This window comes from Argentina silus (genome assembly GCF_951799395.1).
Source record: "Argentina silus genome assembly, chromosome: 11".
NCBI lineage: Eukaryota > Metazoa > Chordata > Actinopteri > Argentiniformes > Argentinidae > Argentina > Argentina silus.
Window position 1 is genome coordinate 3,101,609 of NC_139665.1, and position 20,444 is coordinate 3,122,052.

A 20,444-nucleotide genomic window follows, 5' to 3' on the forward strand; every position below is an offset into this window, starting at 1 on the left:
CTGAGACTGCTCTCCTTGCCGTCACGGAGGCCCTCCACTCTGCTCGAGCTTCCTCCCTCTACTCTCTTCTCATTCTTCTGGACCTGTCTGCTGCATTCGACACAGTAAACCGTCCGATTATTCTCTCCACCCTCTCAGAACTGGGCATCTCTGGCTCTGCACTCTCCTGGTTTGCATCCTACCTGCCTGATCGCTCTTACCAGCTGTCCTCTCCACGAGCTCTCTGTCCTAGGGCCCTTACTGTTCTCCCTCTATACCAAATCTCTTGGCTCGGTAATTTCCACACATGGTTTCTCCTACCATTGCTACGCAGATGACACTCAACTCCCTTCTGACTCACAGGTTGCAACACGTGCCTCTGCGTGTCTTGCAGACATTTCCGTTTGGATGTCAGCCTACCACCTCAAGCTCAACCTTAACAAGACTGAGCTGCTCTTCCTCCCGTAGAAAGCCTGCCCTCTCCAAGACTTCTCCATCACAGTAGAGAACTCTACTGTGACCTCCTCCCAGACAGCCAAGAACCTCGGGGTGATCCTTGACAACCACTTATCCTTATCCTGTGTGGTGAACATCACAGCAACATCATGCTCCTGTAGATTATTCCTCTACAGCATCAGAAGGAAACGTCCATTGCTCACCAGAGGAGCAGCACAAGTCTTGCTTCAGACACTTGTGATCTCTCGCCTTGACTACTGCAACGCACTCTTGGCCGGGCTCCCCGCCTCTGCCATCAGGCCTCTGCAGCGCATCCAGAATGCTGCTGCCCGTCTGGTGTTCAATCCCCAAATTCTCCCATGTTACCCCCCTCCTTTGCACCCTTCACTGGCTCCCGATAGCAGCTCGCATCAGATTCAAGACCCTGGTGCTCGCCTACCGGGCGGCAAAGGGAACAGCCCCTCCCTACTTCCAAACAATGGTCAGCCCCCAAACCCCTGTCCGATCAGTCTGCTCTTCCACCTCGGCTGGCCGGCTGGCACCGCTGCCTCTACGTCGATGCAGCAGTCGCGCTACTCGGTCACGGCTTGGTCACACTGTCCTGGCGCCCCGCTGGTGGAACGAGCTTCCCACTGCTGTCAGGACTGCAGAGTCACTACCTATCTTCCACCGTAGATTGAAGACCCATCTCTTCAGGCTCTTCATCTTAACTGTCCCTCCTAAAGACGTCTTTATCCCCACTACCCCCCTGTACAAGTTTCTCTACTGTAAATAAATTAATTTAAAAATTAATTTTGTTCCTCTCCATTTGCTCAGTTTGTAGTGACAACCTGATCCACACAGTGTGTAATTGATTACTATGCAAATCAGAGACCCTATAAAAACAAAGATATTAATTCCAAAATTACATGAACTGTTATCCTTGCATTAAGATGGACTCAATTCAACTTATTGCGTGATTTGTTGACATTTTTGCATTTTAGCTAATTTTAAGAGTGTCATAGCAAAGGGTCTGAATACTTATGTACATGAGGTATTTCTGTATTTCATTTTAAATAAATTTACAGAAATTTCAAAAAACGTGATTTTGCTTTATCATTCTGGGGTATTGTGTGTGGACTGATGGCAAATTCTTTTAATTTAATCCATTTTAAATTGAGTCTATAACACAACAAAATGTGGAAAAAGTGAAGGGGTCTGAATACTTTCCGAAGTCTCTATATATCAACAAATTCAGAGAAACACCTTACCCTCTCCAGAAAGTAAGTCCATACTGTAGCATTAGCATGCAGTCCTTTCTCTATAATATTAAACTAGCCCTACCATTCCTGTGTGAATGGGCTTCAAACTCCACCCAAAGGGGAAAGACTAAGGGACACACACAACCTGTTGAATTTCAGACTTGGTTAAAATGTGGTTACGGTTAGGGTTAGGGTTAAGGAGTTGGTTAAGATTAGGATTAGAGTGAGGGTTATGGTTAATGGGATGCAGGTTGAGCATGTCCCCTTAGTTGCTCCCTACTCAAAGGCCTTACAGATAAGGTTTCAGAGCAAAGAAGGGAAGACATTTCATAATTGCATTTCTCTCTCTCTCTGTGTGTTAAGTTATCTATTATGTGCAGTAGTACAGCATATCTACAAGTTTTGGAATAATTCAAAAATCAAATGTGCGTCCCTGATTTAAGATTTCTCATGTACCCTTCCTGGAATAGACGAAAACATGTTGCTATGGTTTGTACGTTATTGAGAGAAGCGTGCACTTAGGTTGTCTCTCAGAGAGATGCAGACAGGATATGGCCCTCACAGCTCTGTGAAAAGTTGTGAGTTTCAAAATGCCACCACACCTATTTACCGGCAAATGTGATTTCTCATTTCCCGAAGTGCAGGCTAATGTTTCAGCAGGGTGACAAAGGCTCACTGTGTCAAGAACTCAGAGCCCAACCTCACCTCTGTTTTTATTTCTAGTATCTGTGTCTGCTTGTAGAACACCTACAGTTCATCGTAAATGTTTGTATTCTATCCTCTTGATATTCCTTTTGACTGCCAAGGAGCTAAACATTTATAGACTCAGTATATCATTGCTCAATAGTCAGACATATATACTAAATATGTGAACACTTTTGCAAAACATGCCAACTAAAGCTTAAAAAAATACCTTCACAACTCATAAATTAAATACACCCATTTATCCATTTCAGAATTCACAGCTGCGACCGGCATAAGGTGGAACTGGGGACAGACCTGCTATGAAATCAAAGAAGGGCTCTTTAAATTATGTAATCAGCGTCACCACGCATTATATCTCACCAACACCTCCGACTACATACGCATTGAGGCACATGATTTCTAGGACTGTGGAGGGCAGAGAAAGGAAGGTCTGACTGCTTGCTCGGCTAATAGATTTCCAGGGCTTAAGGGAAGTGCTCATTAGCCGGAGGAAGGGCAAGCAAGCTCTAATTAGTGTGGAAAAGAAGCAGACTGACATTGGAGACTCTGTGGATCGGTGGTGGAGGATGTCAGGGGATGGAATTCTGGACGTCTGACTGGGTTTCTAATGGGAGAGGAATGAAAGGCCCCCCCAAAAACACACTTCAATCTAATTTTGATGAATCTATACAACTCTCAACGTACCCACTCCTAGTGGGATCTCTCGAGCAGGGCTGTTTAAAAGCAGGGCAGATAAAACCCTGTCCCTGCACACTGTTTTACTCTCCCTGCACCTACAAATCGGTGCACACACACATGTACACACATTCCATCACTCTGATGACAACAGAGGGTCGGTTAGCCAACCGCCATACAATAACTCGTGCTCTGCCATCAAAAGGATTTGAAAAACTCCACCATTTAGCTTGTGTGCTTCACACTGGGGGCTGTGCTTGGTGGTGGCTGTTGGATTTAGGTGAGAAGGGGAGTCAATCATTTACTGTGGTGTGTGCAAGCGCAGGCTCAGGGAGATTACATAAACGCTAGCCCAGCATCCTGATTGACACGTTGTGTAATGAAAGACTGACTGTAGCCTTTCAACCTCTCTGTCCCAGTTCGCAGACAATGGGCGGCTGGAGAGGCAAGACTAATAACAGCATTTAACATAAATCCTCTGCAGGAAGTGAGGCGTTGTGCAGGCAAATCATTAACCAGTGAACATTTTATGGCGACAGTGGGGCGCTGGATGTGCTTTTCAGCTTTAGGGGCTCAATTGTTATCCTGAAAGCAGGACTGATCCCCCCCCCCTCCCCAGTGAGGGAGGAATAAATAAATAAAGGACTTAGTGTGTCGGGAGTTTCAATACCAGACTGATTTTGTGGGTGAGTGTGTGTGTGTGCGTGCGTGCGTGTGTGTGTGCGTGTGTGTGTGTGTGTGCACGCGTGTGTGCGCGTGTGTGTGCATGTGTGTGTGTGTGTGTGTGTGTGTGCGTGTGTGTGTGAGTGTGTGTGTGTGTGTGTGTGCGCGTTTGTGTGTGTGTGTGAGTGTGTGTTTGTGCGGGTGTGCGTGTGCGTGTGTGTATGTGTGTGTGTGTATGTGTGTGTGTGAGTGAGTGTGTGTGTGTATTTCCAAACTAGATTGCCTACAGCGCAAGGTCGCTCTCTTCTCTGTGTGTAGAGCTGACACTGACATGAAATAAGATGACATCAATGGTGTCAAAAATCTTTACATGTGAAACCTCATTACATACCCAAACTATTTCCATTTGAGGTCATGAAAATATGATAAGAATGGTGTATGAAAAGAAAGTCGTAAACTTTATTGGCTTCGTCCAATAAGGGTAAACGCCAACTCCGTACTCGAAAGTTAACCAAACAACTTCATCATGGGGAGGGATATTTCACTGAACCCTGCAGCTGTTACTAACACATAAAAGCCCATTCTAATTACAAAGCATAGATCTTCAAGATTGCCACTACCACATATGCACACAAAGCTTTCTGACTTTGAAGTCATATTCAAGAACTGTATGCGACTATTTATTAGTGTTCTTGGCTCATACCAAATGCTGTTTTCCTAGCACAGTAGAATATTTGCATATGGTCCAAACATCAAAGCATTTTGTATGAAGGTACAGTACAGTGATATGATCACATCATCTTGTGAATATCATTATCTGCTTTTCATGGTCATATCTTTCATGGAACTAAGCTATGGGACACAAATACATAATGTGTTTTGGAGCTGGTGGAATCAATATTGTTTTTGTGCATTGATAAAAGGTATCACAGGTTATTTAAATGTATGTAAGTAAATGTAAATTATAAAAAGTCGTTTTGGTGTTTGTTTCCTTATGGAAAGAGAAGAGGTATCATTCAGCTCAGTGGTGTCATAAGCCTCACTATTCAATGGTACCTTTCAGACATGGATTACATATGCAAAATCCAAGCACAGAGATACGCATGGGAATTTGCAAACCAAATATACAGTAATGTAACTGGCACCATGGAGAAAGCAACACTTTCCATGATGTAAACTGCAACCATCCTAAGGCAACAGGCCTCAATGTAGCAATGAACATGAGAGAGTAGTGTGTAGACCTATACTCCTGTTTATGAGTGGAGCAGTGATCAATATCTGGATAATAAAGGCTGTGTACAGCCTAAATGTCATTAATAAAACACAGGAAAACAAACAAACAGCTATAGCTGCTCCTATTTCACACAGCCTTTGATTGAGTCTCATATCCACATTTAAATGCCTGCCGTCTTCACAATGTCTTCTGAAATTCAGGTCGATCAGGTTAATACTGTCTCGTTCAAAATCAAACTCTACGGTTGAATGGAAATTAACTGTAACAGAAACCAATGAGGGAAGTGGCTTCATGCTGTGTCTGCGTACCAGTCAGGCCCACAATGAACAAATACAAGAAACCACACATGCACACACAAAGATTGTGACATCTTGAGTGGTTTCCTGCCATGTTGTTTTATCAAACCAGCAATTTCCGAAAGGATTTGGGGCTGACTCTGTGAATCCCAGTCATGGGGGAGGTCTGCCCTGGAGCTGCCAGGATGGGCTCGGGCTCAAGCTGGTCCCAATATCTCTGCACATGAAAACATTCCTCTGTTGATTTATTTTTAGGGCCTAATCTCAAACAGATTTCAGGGTTTGTGCTGGTTAGCAAGGGCAAAAAAAGAAGGTCCTGTTGACTTGTTCTTGGTGACTCTCTCACAGAGTACGGTGTGAAATGTTAGTGTGTTTGTTCGTACAGATTGTTTTGTATGGTAATCTAACTTGAGTGTGTGGTCAGTGTAATGCAGCGGCCACTACTTGAACAGTCCCTAGACTTCAGTGTTAGTTTAGCATATGGCCTGGATTTGTTCAGCTGGAGTTTTACAGGGAGTATGGTTTTGTTAAATATATGGTTTTCTTTTTCTTCCCCTCTCTGTAAAAAGGTGTTTTTATGTAGATAAAATCTGTGTGATGTGTCTAGTGAGAGGGACTGGAACACATACAGATCAGACAGCTGTGCAGCACATTCTCCTCAGATGGTGGAATGGATAACCACAGTTAGAATCCTGATGTGTGACCAGATGTTGATGAAACCAAGGACAATTCAACCTCATTAAAAACAGCTTACTCTCACATTAGTGTTTGTTAGCAAAGGTTTTTGCGGCCGAAATGGGTATGTGACTGTTGTGAAATTCAGGAATTGATAGAATATATTCAAAAATAAGTAAAAAAAGAAAAAAAGAAAAAAAGAAATGACAAAAAACTCAAGATAGACTGCTATTCCCTCTCATATGTTTTCTTGACATACAGACTATGAGGCATCCATCAAGCCAATCTATTTGTGGATAATAGTCATTAATGTCATCCCTGAGGCTTTACACCCTTCCTTATAGCCTGAAACCCCCTTAGCCTTGCCATGTTAGAACAGCAACCTGTGCCTGAGTCTCTGATGGGCGGATATTGATTTCTTGAACCTGTCACACAACTATGAGGGGCTGCGAGCTGTGGTGTCGTGTTACTGTTCGCAGGTGCAACGCTCCAACAAGCTGCTGATGGCAGCCAAGGTGAGGTCTCGCACACGGCCCGAAGACAGAAATTTGTCAATGGCAAGAGAGATTGTCAGCATGCCTGAGATTCCTATGGATTCAAAATAACCAGTGACTAAAGGAGGGAGAAAGGAGCCCCTCTCTGCCAAGCTGTCCTCTGTGAAATGAACACAGGTGCAATATTTCAGGGAACAAAAGGTCTTCTGTGAAAAAAAATACTGTCATAGGAGTGGATTTTGCCATTTCATTTAGGGTTTCGGGTTAGGTGAGAAACACCGATTTGAAAAATGTAACATTACCACTGTATTATTAGGGTGTGCACTGTAGCAATCTTTGTAAAAATAAGCAACACACTTAAAATGTAATTTCAATGAGAGGGCCAAGGAATGGCATGGCTGGATTCAAGCCAAAGCAAACAGAATTCCTTCAGCTTGGAATTTCTGGTTGATTAACAAGAACACACAGTCTGATGCGCAACTTGATGGTGTGTAAGTATTCAATTTACAACCAATTTAAGATTCTGTTCAAAATATGTAGGCATGTCTCCTTAATTGCACATAGATTTGCCATTAATGATCCATTCAGTGGTGCAGTAGGGGAGACAGGGGGGAAATGTAACAGGAGTCAATTGTAACACCCTGCTTTTCTCAAATCAGCTAGAGCGATGACACTCATTCTGCAAAGCCTCAGTTGTGTTCTAACCCTCTCTAACAAAAATCAAATCTCTCTGCCTTTGCAGGATTTATCCACAAACATAGTTTCAGAGGAATGAAAGTAACTTTGATCTTTGATCAAACTTTGAACTTTGATCTGCAGTTATTTTTTTCTGCTGTCTTAAGGTTAAATATCAGTGAATCATAACTTGCATCATTATCTTTGCAGTTATGTTGGCTACAAATTGACATGTTTGACATGTGACAATTATTGCCAGGTAGCTAGCACATGAGGTTTATAATGGCTGCTAGGGTTGGGAGGCAAATGTAACACAGTGTTACAATCTCCCCTGAGCCAAGCAGCCAATCACAGCACTCTCACTCTCTCTCCTAGGAGCAGACATTCAACTGAAAATGAAGGTTTGTTTTGTCATGTGACCTTATACAGCTTCATTAAAAAGAAGGAGAGACTGACATTGGAGGGTAACGAGCCACCGGTGTTGAGGGTAACGAGCCACCAGTGTTGAGGGTAATGAGCCACCAGTGTTGAGGGTAACGACCACCAGTGCTGAGGGTAATGAGCCACCAGTGTTGAGGGTAACGAGCCACCAGTGTTGAGGGTAACGAGCCACCAGTGTTGAGGGTAACGACCACCAGTGTTGAGGGTAACGAGCCACCAGTGTTGAGGGTAACGAGCCACCAGTGTTGAGGGTAACGAGCCACCAGTGTTGAGGGTAACGAGCTACCAGTGTTGAGGGTAACGAGCCACCAGTGCTGAGGGTAACGAGCCACCAGTGTTGAGGGTAACGAGTCACCAGTGTTGAGGGTAACGAGCCTCCAGTGTTGAGGGTCGGGAGCCACCAGTGTTGAGGGTAACGAGCCACCAGTGTTGAGGGTAACGAGCCACCAGTGCTGAGGGTAACGAGCCACCAGTGTTGAGGGTAACGAGCCACCAGTGTTGAGGGTAACGAGCCACCAGTGCTGAGGGTAACGAGCCACCAGTGTTGAGGGTAACGAGTCACCAGTGTTGAGGGTAACGAGTCACCAGTGTTGAGGGTAACGAGTCACCAGTGTTGAGGGTAACGAGCCACCAGTGTTGAGGGTAACGAGCCACCAGTGTTGAGGGTAACGAGTCACCAGTGTTGAGGGTAACGAGCCACCAGTGTTGAGGGTAACGAGCCACCAGTGTTGAGGGTAACAAGCCACCAGTGTTGAGGGACGGGAGCCTCCAGTGTTGAGGGTCGGGAGCCACCAGTGTTGAGGGTAACGAGCCACCAGTGTTGAGGGTAACGAGCCACCAGTGTTGAGGGTAACGAGCCACCAGTGTTGAGGGTAACGAGTCACCAGTGTTGAGGGTAACGAGCCACCAGTGTTGAGGGTAACGAGTCACCAGTGTTGAGGGTAACGAGCCACCAGTGTTGAGGGTAACGAGCCACCAGTGTTGAGGGTAACGAGTCACCAGTGTTGAGGGTCAGGAGCCACCAGTGTTGAGGGTAACGAGTCACCAGTGCTGAGGGTAACGAGCCACCAGTGCTGAGGGTAACGAGCCACCAGTGTTGAGGGTCGGGAGCCACCAGTGTTGAGGGTCGGGAGCCACCAGTGTTGAGGGTACGGTAACGACCAGCCTCGAAAGGGTTTCACAGCAGAGCAGGAGAGCATTCTTATTGGATATTAAGAGTGTGCTGCATTATGGGTTAGCTACCAAAGAGGAAAGCTGATCAGATAGATAGATAGATAGATAGATAGATAGATAGATAGATAGATAGGTAGGTAGGTAGATAGATAGATAGATAGATAGATAGATAGGTAGGTAGGTAGGTAGGTAGGTAGATAGATAGATAGATAGATAGATAGATAGATAGATAGATAGATAGATAGATAGATAGATAGATAAGAGTCTCATTAAAGAGCTACAGGATGTTTGTCGCTAATTCTTTACATTTTGGCTTAAGTGTTGACTGTATGATTCATGATATAATGTTAATCTATTTCTTATCTCATTAGACCAGACAATCCTACATTTTAAAGGTGTTACATTTGCCCCTGCCTACTGTTAGAATTTCCCCCACTCATGGGGGCAAATGTAACGGACCTTTTGGATTAAAATTGTGAAACTGTGACCCATGTGTCCTCTTTAGAGACCGGTACATTTTATGAATGATTAGTAGAAAGATGTATGTTTCTAATATCAACACAATGACACTGGTGTCTTTGGTGACAGTGGTGTCTTTGGTGACAGTGGTGTCTTTTTAAGCAGAGTGGTCTCTGGAGTAATAGAGTTAAATGCAAAACATTTTACATTTGCCCCCGGTCTCTCCTTCTCAAAAGTTGTACTTCTGAACACACAGCATGGATCTTATTGAATTAACATTTTAATACATAACAAATGCACAAACCGGGACTCATTCCAGATAGATTTTGTATGTGAAATCACCTTCACACCGCCTACAACATGCTGTATCTGTCTGCCAGGCATAGAATATTTAATGATACATGATTCTAATTCCAACAGGCCATAGATTCCCATCATATACAGTTCATGAATCAAAATCAATAGTCATGTAGGTCCACTGCCAGCATTTCCACTTACAAAATGTATTTTTCACATTGATTTTCTCTCCCTTAACACACGCTGACACGTATTCCTCTCACACTAGAGGGATACATACGGGAGGCCTTGAGCTGCTGTTGCTGCTGTTGCTGCTGCTGCTGAAACAGTCATAGCCCAAAGAGGAAGTTCCTGTGGTGAGACAGCCCCATGCGCCCAGGCTGGAAAACCTCTCAACAACTTCCTGTGGTCACCTGGGCTCCATGACCCAGAAGAAAGGGTTCCTTAGAAACCGCCCCACCAGAAGCTGATCTCCGCCCGCAGGAGCCGACGACATGTGATTTGAAGATGGCGGAAAGGGAGGAAGGCTTCATAAATAATGTCTCAGGCCCCTCAGAGCTATGCCTGCTGGTTTTGGAGGGCGGCCCTGGTTGGGGGAGTGAATCAGTAACCCGGCCTTGGCTCTGATGTACAGGGAGAGCACGATGAATAGGGGCTTAAGAGAAAATTACAGAGCGAGAAGGGGGGAAGAGGGAGAGAGGGAGGGGAAAAATCTCACAGGTACTCTTGTGCTTAATTACTTCTTATAGGATAAATATTTCTTCAGCTACTTGGGTGCAGAAACAAAGAATGAGAACCTGTTCTCGACATGATTATGCTTCCATTTAAGGTGTGTTTGGGGTGAATTGAGTTTCAGGTTTTGGAAAATAGTTTCCATTGAACACACTTTTGGAGATTTGTGTACCATGACTTATGTGAAAAAAGTACATAGGAGAGAGTAATGTGACAGTATTTGTAAGGTAAAAACCAAATGTGCTATTTACAAACTGAGGTGTACCAAAAGACTCGAGTCACAAGATTAGTCTGTTTTGTGCACTGACATTTAAAAACAGAGACCCTTGTAACCATATGTAAACTGTAACCAATTATCTACTAACCTCATTCACACTTGTGTAGACCTGCCCCCCGTGGCTCCCACTTCCCCTTCATGTAGAATGCAGTAGAATGCATGGCAAGTCATTACAGATGTTTGTTCTTAAACATTAGGTGAAAGTCCCATTGTAATACAGGAGCACCCCATAGAGTGAATTTAGCCATTTCTTACTTTCCTTCACAGACATTGGTTCATGAGTTGAGAGAAACAGAATACTAGCTCAATTGTATGTACCCACATATGTTTGTGGAACTGCAGTCCACTTAGCTTTTGAGCGAATGATGAGCATCCTGAACATTACTGTAGTCCATATAGTCAAATCACCACCTGCCACAGACCCAAGCCATACAAACAAAAACTCTTCAAATTAAAAGACCATGGGCTTTATCACTTCACTATGCATTCTCTCATGATCCAAAATGGAAGACCAAAATGGGTCCACCAGATTGTAGAACAATCCAGACAGTGAGACTTACTCACAATGACATGAATTGTCAATGCCCTACGGGGAGAGAGAGGGCATGCACTCTGCCAAGCAGTATGCCTGCCAAGTGTTGGTCCGATGGGCCGGTGTTGGGTGGCACTAGTCACGGTGGGGGTGGGGAGACATTTACAATACAGAGATTGACATTTGAGCCCAGTGCATGGGCCTGTGTGCTAATACAAGCCCAGCTTAACAGGCCTGAGGCTGGCTCAAGAGGGCATTGATGATATTCACTTCCCACTTTGGTAAGTTTTGGTCCATAACAACTGAAAACTAAGAAGTACTCCAACTTTATTGCAGGTGTGGATCAACCTAGCAATCAACATTCTCACCATGAACAAGCTGCTGCGCTGTGCGTGCGCGAGCCTATTGCAACTTCTGTTACTACTGAATAATGTAAACACACGTTTTATTTTTGCATCAAAGATTATCCTGTAGTTCGTCAGACAGTATTGTCGCCAGAGAAACAGCCCTGTTATGTTTACCTCTACTTTGGCTACTCTGAGTCTCTCCTCTCAGGGTAGGAAGTTACTCATTAAGAATCAACTCCACTGGTGCCAAGCTAAGCTTCCTGGTCCTGCTTCTTTTACCAATTCAATATCCAGGGCCCTGTCCTAGCTGTGTTTCTTGGAAGGGGCAGACAGGGGGGGGCTACTCATACATGCCTAGAATATTAGTGTGCAGACTATCCACTTTAGTGGAAGGGATATGGGCAAAAGAAAGAAATGCTAGTAAACAGGTTTGATGCTGATCACATTAATGTACTAAAGGTTTGGTATGGAGTGAGAGCAAATGATTAAAGTGCTTCCAGAAAGTTTGCTGTTACCATTGACAAAGCAGGCTCTGTTCTTCTTTTGCACACCCCTGATCCTCCATCCCTTCCCCCCAAACCCCTGACCCCTCCCCATTTCATGCCCTCCCTCTCTCTCCCCCTCTCTCTTTCTCCCCCCCCCCCCCCCTTCTCTCTCTCTCTCTCTCTCTCTCTCTCTCTCTCTCTCTCTGACTTTCTCTCTTTCTGATGCAGAGCAGAAGGGATTCAAACTGGGGCCAGGGCCAGGGCCTTGGGGACCTTTTGGATGTGGAGGACTGGGGAAATGAAGCATAGATGAGTCGGAAGGGGCACAGAGAAGGATGGGGGGAGGTAGAGAAAGGAGGGAGGTAGAGGAAAGCAGGAGAGTGGTGGAACGTGAAGGAGAGATAGAGTTAGAGTTAGAGATACAGATAGAGTGGGGGAAATGAGGCATGGAGAAGACGGGTGGGGAAGGAGGGAGGGTTGCAGGGGAGATAGGGGGAGATAGGTATGGGAGAAAAAAAAAGAGAAATATATAAAAGAGTTGGATAGAGCAGAGAGAAGGATGGGGAGATGGAGGGGAGGAGCAGGAGAGGGAGAGATTGCAGGTCAGGGCATGGAGTTGGAATAAATTAAGTTCTGCAGAGGTACAGCATGGAACATTGTTAACATGGACAGAGAGAGGCAGAACAATCCAGGCTTTGTGTCCCATGCTGGCAGAAGGCTTCAACTCACCTCTCTCTCTCTCTCTCTCTCTCTCTCTCTCTCTCTCTCTCTCTCTCTCTCTCTCTCTGTGTATATGTTTATGTAAGTGCATAAAGCACTGTCTTTCTGAGATAACAACCCACATGAATTAAAACATTTTCCCCAGTACCAACGCACAAAGCATGTTCGTGGTTTAGCTGAAGTGAAATCGTTATTTCGGTTTTGTTTCAGTCATTCTCTATAGAAAGATCAAATTGTGGGAGCTGAAAAATATGCACAGTTGCTCCAACTGACAAAAAATCGTTTGAGGACAAATATCTCTAATGACTGTTAAGGATCAGTATTGAGGGTTCCTAAATAATATTGTCTGATGGTTGTAACATTTAAAATGTCAACATGACCAATGACTCAAGATCAACCTCTTTGCATGCTGTTTTTGCATGCACTGTGTTTGTATGATGTAACTTGGTTGTCCAGCGATGTAATCATTGGTCTCCATTCATTTTCAAAGCAAATTTCACAGTCTATAGCAAAGAGAATGCCTGTTGAATGTACTGTTGCTCTTGTTGTTGTTGCTGTTATTATTGTTTAAGCTTATTTATGATCACGTAGTGCAGCCACTAAAATTCCTCGCTCATCAGATTCTTGCTACCCTCCCGGACCAACTGCAAATATTGATTTTTACAAGTGAAAGCCTGGATGAGTAGTGACCCTAGTAACCAGGCCCTGTGACTCCAGTGCTAAAACCATCCCTGCTGTTCAAAGCAGGCTAGCATGCAAGCTTATCTCCTGTGCTGGGCTGCGTCGTTTCCTGTGGCGTGTTCCTAATTAGAGTAGAGTGTATTCCTTGCCTTGGCCCGGAGAACAATGCGGCCCTAATCCAGTTACAGACTCCACATGTTTCAGCATTGCAAAACTTCAGTTCTGATACCGTAAATCAAACGAGATACTCTGTCGAACCGCCAATATTACACATGGGACGCTATTTTAGTTTGAAGGAACACTCACTATCAATAAAAGCTGCGCAAAACAAGCTTAACTGTTTTCGAATGCAGCAAGTCAGTTCGGATATGTGAGAATGTAATTCAATGCTGTGACAAACATACAGCAAATACATGATTATTATGGCTTACAGAATTCCATACACCACAGTCATAAGGCTCACAAGCAGATGAAAGAAATGTGACTGAAGTGGAGATAGTACATTGTTTCTTACAGAGAGTGATCAGATTGTGCATTAAAGTGCTGGGTCTCTTATGAACTGTGGTTTTGGCAACACTCTTGGCTGAGGGGGTAATCATAACTGGCATAACTATTGTGGAACTGCCGGGTTGTGTTTTCCACCGCTTTTCATTCCCGGTTGCGTGAAGACGTTTTGAAGGGTCCACCCTTTCAATATTTGCCCTTTTGTTTCCTGGCACGATCACCCATTTTGGCTGGGGTGTTTCGTGTAGATTTGACTTGCTGAAAACAAAGATAACAGTCCTAGAATTCATAATCATTCAGTTGAATTTATTCTAGTTTGGCTATCATCCCTGTGATACATGTATTGTAGGCCCCATGGTGAGCAAGGCTTATGTCAAATATAAATTATTTCCTGATAACATTTGGTCAATTTAGCAAACATTCACTGTGGAGAACCAACAGTTCGGTTTTGGCCATACAAATATTCCACTGAAAACGTCCCAAACATGTAACCAAATGTTAGTTCCACCGTATATAATGAAAAAGTATAAAACAGGTCCCCTAAACCACGACTAACCGAATGTGTTTTCTGACAGGTAGCATCAGTCCTACAGTATGCACTGCTTGTCCCTCACCTAGTATTATCTCCCAATGTCATGTTACAGTATCTGATGTAAGACAAGGCCATTAGCCATACAATAAAGCTGACTACAGGTATATTTGTAGCCATTATTTCCCTGGCAATGTTGAACACCTTGAACCCATTGTCCTCTGTCCTTGGTCGGTGAACACTTGTGCTATAAATCTGATAACTTTTCCTCTCCGGGATGTTTTTTTCCCCATTGTTCTGCTCGGCAACGCCCCGAAGCAGCCCATTGTCTGAGGGAAGAGGCCAGGGACACTATTGGAGTGATTAGAGCAGGCATGGTTCTGTCATGGTAAAACTTTAAAACAGAGTAAAACTAATTATTAAAAAAAACATTACCACATAATAGTAGATTGTCATCAATTCATATAGGCTGCTGCTACACATAGAATAGGATTAAATATAGGTATATACGTAAACTGTAAATCAGAACGAAAACATTTCATAACTATGGTGATTGATGGCGCTGTCCTTATCTGGTCTTATAGTGGGCTGGGGTCACCATAGGTCAGTGGTTCACTCAGGGGCCAACACTTCCTATTGATTCTCTTTTCCCCCTAGGCCTATTATGAGCCTGACAACATGGCCATCAAGGCCATCGTTTTTTGTTTCTTTTTCATATTTGCATAGTTGAAGTGAGCCATTTATAATGAGTTATAAAGAGATACTACTTATGTATGTGTATGTGTGTGTGCCAGTTCTGCCAGATCTCCGGTTGGGCTGTTTAAGTGTCAGCGCTGCTCTGACGTTTTAGCCTGCTGGCCAAAGGCCCTCATAATGAGATAACACAGATGAGGTGTAATGGAGGGCTGGAGGAATGGAGGGACAGGGGGGAGGGAGGGCCGGAGGAATGGAGGGACAGGGGGGAGGGAGGCGGGAACAGCTGGAGGATAGAGGGAGGATGGGATAAGGGGTTCAGCATTAGATAATGGAATGCAAGTCTTGCAGGAAGCGAGAATGCAAGAATCCTTTTCAAATGTATTATTCATTGAACTGTTAATTGAACAGATGATGCTGATATTTGTGTATGTAACTGAGAGGGGATGGTGGAAGGGTCAGCTTATTCCAGACCTGTGTTTATTATTGAATACAATGTGTTATTTGTTATTAATAATCAGATTGGACGCTTTATTAAAGTAATATTCACACAGCCTCAAATCATTGTCAGAACAACACAATTGGACTGGATTGAAACACTTGGAACCAAATGGAAAACAAGTCTTCCCTATTGCTGCCTGTGGATCCCAATCCCTGTGCTTGACCTTATAGTGGAGACTACAGCAGGAAAAGCAGGTGGCTCTTATCTCTGACACTCCATGCCATGGGGACACTCACTTCATTGTGCTCCAGCTGGCTGGCCTATTAACAGACATCTGCTGTTAGGACAGGACCCATACTCTTTCATGGGGATGTATGGGGCCAGTAAGGCGTAGTGTCTGCCATCAGTGGCAGCCATCCTGCCTCCTCTCACCACAGTCATGAGTTCAGGCCATCATTATACTGCAGGTCAATAAGTAGGCTACATTCTTGTGAATATTGCTAATCAGTCTACTCCCTCACTAAACACATCACGGTGACTCATCCTGCTCCATTCAACCTTTTGATAAGTGGAAAATTAGGGGGGAAATGAAGCTTAAGTTGGTTTATGGAGTTTTTGGCCACACATAATCGCAGCCCAGTCATTACCGCAATTAATCTTAGAGAAAACTTGTCAAATTATTAATAGGCTCTTAAGTGATGCGACTCAAAGCCTGCCATTGTTCAGACATGGAGAAAACATGGAGAGAACATGGAGAGACGGTGTTTACTGAGAAAACACGGAGGAGTTGCTCACTAACACGTGTCAGAGCTCTCCAAACATGAAAGAGTTAAAACAAGTCTCTCTCGCTCTCTCTTTCTCCTTCTCTTTCTCGCTCTCTTTCCTCCCCCCCCCTCTCTCTCTCTCTCTTTCTCTCTTTCCTCCCACCCTCTCTCTCTCTCTCTCTCTCCTCCCCCCCTCTCTCTCTCTCTCTCTCTCCTCCCACCCTCTCTCTCTCTCTCTCTCTCTCTCTCTCTCCTCCCCCCCTCTCTCTGGCCCCAGGTGAAAGGCGGTGATTGAGGCCTTTCATGCCAGTCTAACACTGCTGTCCACTGTGTGGCCCAGACGGAACATTGAAGCCAAAATGGCCGCCCCATAGTAGATGATTGGCCGGTGCCATTTAAAACAGGTAAAATACTGCAAACATCACCTGACACCAGCTGTGTGCTCTGATTTTCCGTCTGTCGGAAAATCACTTTAAATCCATGAGATGTTTTCGTGGAGTTGAGCAGTGGGAGCACACCTTACAGTTTCACCGAAGGTGGAATACAGTATCAGTGAGGTCTACCTTTTTTTTCATGGTTCATGCTAGGTAGTATTAGAAGGTAGTATGAATTGATCCTTTATTAGTTAATAAGGGAAAAAGTAACCAGGCTGCAAGAAACAGTGTTCCTTCTAACTCCCAGTAAAATGAGAACTTCTCACCCAGCCTAAGCTCCATCTCCAATCACCATAAACAGATTTAACAAGCTTTTCTCTGTCTTCATCACCTGGAGCCCACCATTTCACACCTGAGGAAATCCGTTCCCTGGTGTCCCGGTATCATTTTGTTCAGCTGCATGCTGTCATTAACCTGTTTTCTCTATAAATAAAACACCCTGGCCAGCTTGTGAAATGATGAACGTAGTTATCTGTTGAATACATGCATTTCTTTTGTATAGGTTGGGAACCTCTACTGTATTAGTTCAGTGGAATTCTGAACGATTCCCCATTGTTTCTGACAGAGGACTACTGTAACGCGATTGACTGGAGATGATGAAAAATCAAGACAACAATGTAACTAAATTGAAACTAGGTATCAAATGAACCTCATGTGGCAACTGTGTTCTCTCTCTCTGAACCTACAATCCTTCATACTCTAGGATGTCGGTCCTGCTGTGCGGCTGAAGGGGACTGATTGTGAACGGGGGCAATATACTCAACAGGTTGGCCAGGTGGCATCCTCCAAAGAATGTCAATATTTGCAGACGTTGAACTGGTATCTCGCCTTGCTGCTGTGCAAATGGCTCCACACACAAGAGATAAATGATGTGGAAGGCAAACAACAGAAAAGGACAGTAACATCGGGGGTTCCGGAATCAGAACCGACTCCTGTTCCGTGAACCCGTCCTCAAGGCAACCCGAGGAGGCTGGAACGGGCTCGCTGCTGCTGTCCAGAGAGCGGTGTTTTTTCTCCGGACAGCTGTGCGTTACATTGTGTACTCTAGGACCCGAGAGCAGGACTGTCTGTATCATATGTCTCTTGCACGTCCTAATACAAATATTGTGTGGCAGTTGCCAGGGCGACGGCTCCCCAACAGCTGGTTTGATTCACTTCACCTAGAACCTGTTCCTGATGGCGGCTCGCCAGATAGTCTGAACTTGAACTTTTCTACGTGATGCCCTGTCATGGCAGTTTTTAAGAAAAATAATGTGAAAATGTGAAAATGAAAGGAAATGTTGCGGTCAGAAAACAAGCAGATTCTTTTTAATTTGTAGCTATGTCCTTGTCAGCTTGTAGGCTAATTGATATTGTGCAGTGTACAGGAACAAGAGTAGCTACATAGGTCTGTAATGATCATGTACCTCTCTCTTTGTCCAAAATCAATCAACAGACTACAAGATTTGTCACAAAAGCATGGTTCATCGAGAGGATAAGATTTACACAGTGTGGATGGAAGGGAAAAAGTAAAGAGCCAAATGTAAAAATGTTTAAAACACTACCACAAGTTGTCCAGGTTCCCTATCGCGCTGGAGTTCATGTTACGGTTATCGGAAGGAATCTATGAGCAGCGGAGCCAAGCACAACTGCTCGTCGTCAGAGCAGATTAACCTTGTCAAGTGGGGAAGTTTTGGAGGTGAGTGCCACAGACTCCCTGCCAGCTCAACACCACACCACTTCCCCACAGCAGCGGCGTATCCCTCCCCTCAGATAGGGTCCCTATCTGCCATTGACAACTGATCTAGGATCAGCCCTACCTACCCCAGTGAAAACTGTGAACATGATGACAGGACCTGTTGACATGGGCAGACAGTTTTGGATGAGCTTTCCCTACCCTTATCCTGACCTTAACCATCATGTGCAGAACTGCAAAAAGTCCTCACTCCCCCTCCCTCCCCCTCCCTCCCTTCCTATCCCCCCCCCCCCCCCCCTCTCCATTTCTCATTCTCCATCTGGATAGATTAGTGGCATAGTTCCTCTCATCCATACTGTATATGTTAATGCTTGAATATTTATTTCTGTCTAGCCCTGGACCTAAACCGTGCCATGGCACCGCAGGGTGTTAGTAGTTTGGCTCATAGTTAAGAAAAGGCCAGCTTTGAAATGGTTTCTGCAGCCAGGTGTTACATTCCTCTATACCCGAACAAAAAAAAACAAAAAAACTTTAAGGATAGTTAAGTTATTATATTTATAGTATACTTGAGTTTAAATATACTTAAGTATATAGTAAAGGATACTGAAATGAGCCATATTAAATTGTATAAATTATGGAGGTTTTTAGCGTATTAAGTATACTTGAAATATGTATAAATATTAATTAATATTCACGTACATTTATAATAGATAATCTGAGATGTACTTTCAACACACTAAGAACATAATTGTAGTTATATTCAAAGTGACTGTCAAATAGTATGAAGTGTGTTAGAGGTGTGTTAATAATGTGTCATTAGCATATTTCTGTGTATCCTAAAAGTACCCTTCAATTAGATTAAAAATGCATTGGTATTAATGTTTTCATAATAAAGTATGCTTTTTGTACAGGCTCAATTCCATTATCATAAAATATACTTTTTGTAAGTATACTATACTAAGGTAGGCTACAATTTAAAGTAAATTTAATTCTAGAATACCTTTTGCAAGTGTACTAAAGCACACATTTAAGGGCATGAAATTAAAGTATACTTTGAGTAAGTACACAAAAGTACAAAGTCAGTACAACTTTAGTATACTTTAAGTAAGTGTAGAAAAACATGAATATAGTTTAAGCATATTAATTACTCTGTTACTCTATTTTCAATACACTTAAGCATTTAAGTGTAGACTAAAGTTTTTGTTTCGCTTGGGAAGGTGTAGAGATAACCACGGGGTCGGGTGGTGGCAGACTTTCCAAAGCTCACAGATGTGTGAAATAACCTCAGAGTGCTGATGTGAGTTTAGACCTCGGTGGATTCAAAGCCTTTCTTTGTCCTACGACACACTTGCACATACAGATTTTTACAGTTGAATATACAGTATAAAACATGAGAGGTCTTTCAAAGCAGTTTCCATACATAAGTGTCGACCTTACCAAGTGACACAAAAGCTGCAATGTTCTTCTAAATCAAATAGAAGTTCTCTTGGACATGTTGTGAGTCTGATGTTCCTGTGTTCTGGGTCTATAAAAGAACAAGCATATTTACACAATACCAGAACAAATATTTGTTTCTATTGACCAAGCCTATTGGAAGCTAAGTGTGATTATTTGGCTTAATGTCAGTAGCCTAGCTGAAGCTAGACCAATGTGGTACACAGCGAGCGCTGAACCAACTGGTCTGGAAACCCTACTTTCCTCACTCATTCACTCCCATGTTAAGTGTCCATATTTGTGTGAGGCATCTTGTTCCTTTCTCCTTTCATTGGAGCAAAAATTGATGGGGCCATTCTTAAAACAAACAAACACCTCATGGTTCGCTCAATTAAAAAAAGATACAAGATAAAACATATAGGGGGTACATTAACCAGCATAGGGCACTGCCCCTTCATTATCAACTTACTATGTCGACTACATTAAAAGGCCTCCCCAGACAAGTCTAACCCTGAGGCTAAAGGGTCGGTGCCACCTCTTCATGAACCCTAATGCTGGCACATTTACAATGTCTTGCTCCTCATTGACGAGTTTCAGTCCACAACACCCAATGGCATGGCTAATGTCACTTATCACATGGAATATGTAGAGGAGGGTGATCATTACAAAATAGAAAACAAAACTATTCAGGGGTGTGCCACTGAACTGTCACGGTCATCTGTGACTTTTATC